At 37.9% G+C, this 2538-nt stretch overlaps 1 pseudogene; it reads left to right on the forward strand.

Annotated features, from left to right (window-relative positions):
• Positions 1–649: 649 nt before the first annotated feature.
• Positions 650–1357, forward strand: LOC145098960 (putative mitochondrial protein AtMg00820 pseudogene; annotated as a pseudogene).
• Positions 1358–2538: the final 1181 nt, after the last annotated feature.

The following is a 2538-nucleotide window of genomic DNA, read 5'->3' on the forward strand; positions in this document are numbered from 1 at the left end:
TTACTTGAGGCCATACTCAGAGCACAAACTCGTAACACGCAGCATTGAATGTATCTTTATTGGTTATTGCACACAATATAAAGGATAGAAATGCTTGGATCCCAACACCTATCGGGTCTTCATCACTCAACATGCAAAATTCGATGAGACCTCATTTCCATTTGCAAGGACAAGAACTATCAATGATCTTGCTACTTTATTCTTATGCTCTTATTCGGATGAATTACCTCATCTCCCACCTGATCAAATAGAACCTTCATCTTCAAACCTCAAACCATCCATCTCAACTCAACCCAACATGCCTTGCTCCTCTTGTTTGCACGATATTCCCTTACGATCAACACCTCCTGTAGTTGAAGCTACTACTCCAATACACACTCAACGAACTTCCCCACCCTGAACTTCACCTTCCTCCCAATCATCTTCTTCTCCATCGCAACATGTTAACCGACTTAATTCCACAACTTCAGTTCCTTTACCATCTAAGATTCATCCGATGATCACTAGGAGTAAAGCAGGCATTATCAAACCTCGTCACCTTTTTGACCTTCTTGCCATTTCTCCTACCAACTTGCATGTTGCTTTGTTCGCTGCTAAGGAACCCAAGGGTTATAAATCGGCCTCCAAACACCAACATTGGTGTCATGCCATGACTGAAGAAATCCAGGTGCTCCATCAAAACAACATGTGGACTCTTGTTCCACGACCTCCGAATGTAAATGTATTAGGGTCAAAGTGGGTTTTTCGAACAAAATATCATGTCGATGGAACTATTGACCGGCATCAAGCACGACTTGTGGCGCAAGGTTTTGCACAAGTTCCTGGTTTTTATTTCTCTCATACCTTCAATCTTGTTGTTAAAGCCACAACAGTTCGTATTGTTCTTTCTCTGGCGGTAACAAATCATTGGCATCTTTATCAACTTGATGTTAATAATACGTTTCTCAATGGACATTTTTGTGAAACGGTATACATGGAGCAACCATTGGGATATGTTGATAAACTTCATCCAAACCACCAGTGTCGTTTAAACAAAGCTCTTTATGGACTTCGACAAGCTCCAAGGGCTTGATTTCAATGAATAAGTACGTTTTAAGTCAACCAAGGTTTTAAATGCATTCAAACCGACACGTCACTTTTTATCTTTCACAGTAGAACGTTTCTTTTATATTTGTTGGTATATGTTGATAACATCATCCTAACCGGAAATCATGAGCCATCTATTGAACGTTTCCTCACTGGTTTAAACACTGAATTTGCTATTAAAGATTTAGGCAAATTAAATTACGTCCTTGGCCTTGAAGTTTTTTTTTTTTTTTTTTTTTTTTTTTTTTTTTTTTGAAAGAGTTGGCCTTGAAGTTTGTTATACATCAAATGGTTTGTTCCTCAGCCAAAGTAAATATGCTCATGATATTCTAAGTCGGGCCGGTCTTCTTGATTCGAAACTTGTTGGCACGCCTCTTTCAACTAACGATGTCTTCACAACCAACGACAATCTCTTTCATGATCCTACTTTATATTGATCTTTCGTTGGAGCTCTTCAATATTTGACTATAACAAGGTCAGGTCTATCATACACCGTTAATCAAGCAAGTCAATTTCTCCACTCTCCAACAGATCAACATTTTACTTTGGTAAAAAGGATCATGAGATATGTCAAGGACACTCTTACTCATGGTCTCCAATTCTCGTGTCCAAAAAAATCAATGCTCATTGGCTACTTTAATGCTGACTGGACTCGCTGCATTGAAACTAGACGTTCTATCTATGGTTATTCAATCTTTTTTAGTGGAAATCTAGTGTCTTGGAGTGCGAAAAAGCAACCAATAGTTTCCCAATGTAGTTGCGAGTCAAACTATTAGGCTATGGCCAACACCGCTGCCGAACTTATTTGGATTTCTCATTTGTTGTGTGACTTAAAGGCAATGTCATCTGAACGTCCAACCTTACTGTGTGATAATCTCAGTGCCATTTTTCGTAGCCAAAATTTGATAGCTCATCAACGAGCTAAACATATTGATATTGATTATCACTTTGTTTGTGAGCTTGTTTTGTGCGGTAAACTACACACAAAGTTTGTTCCTACCAAACTTCAAGTGACCGACATCTTCACAAAGCCGTTACCGAGACTGCTCGTTGAGACAATTCGTCATCAGTTACGAGTATTTCCGCCAGCCGTGCGGTTGAGAGGGGGGGGGGGGGGGTATTGGAGATAAATTGATTTGTCAATTTACCTTGTATAGCTTATTTGATTAGTCAATTTACCTTGTATAGTTCTTGTAATTATGTTATCCCTTTGTATTTATACTCCTTTTAGTGGTAAACAATATTGACACTAAAATGACCCAAAACTAATAGATTGGAGCCATAACTTTCTATCAACACAAGGATTTTTTTTATAATTTATTCTATTAATTTTAAATAAAATTAGCAATACTGTGAATTTCCTCGCCTCTACTTTACAGTCCACCTTTTCATATTTAATAATAGCAATAAGTTTAGCGTGTGATGTCAAAACTCAAGGAGAATTTTATTTTC

The sequence above is a fragment of the Lactuca serriola genome, chromosome 4, assembly GCF_051521515.1.
Source record: "Lactuca serriola cultivar US96UC23 chromosome 4, Lser_US96UC23_V15, whole genome shotgun sequence".
In the NCBI taxonomy this organism is placed as follows: Eukaryota; Viridiplantae; Streptophyta; class Magnoliopsida; order Asterales; family Asteraceae; genus Lactuca; species Lactuca serriola.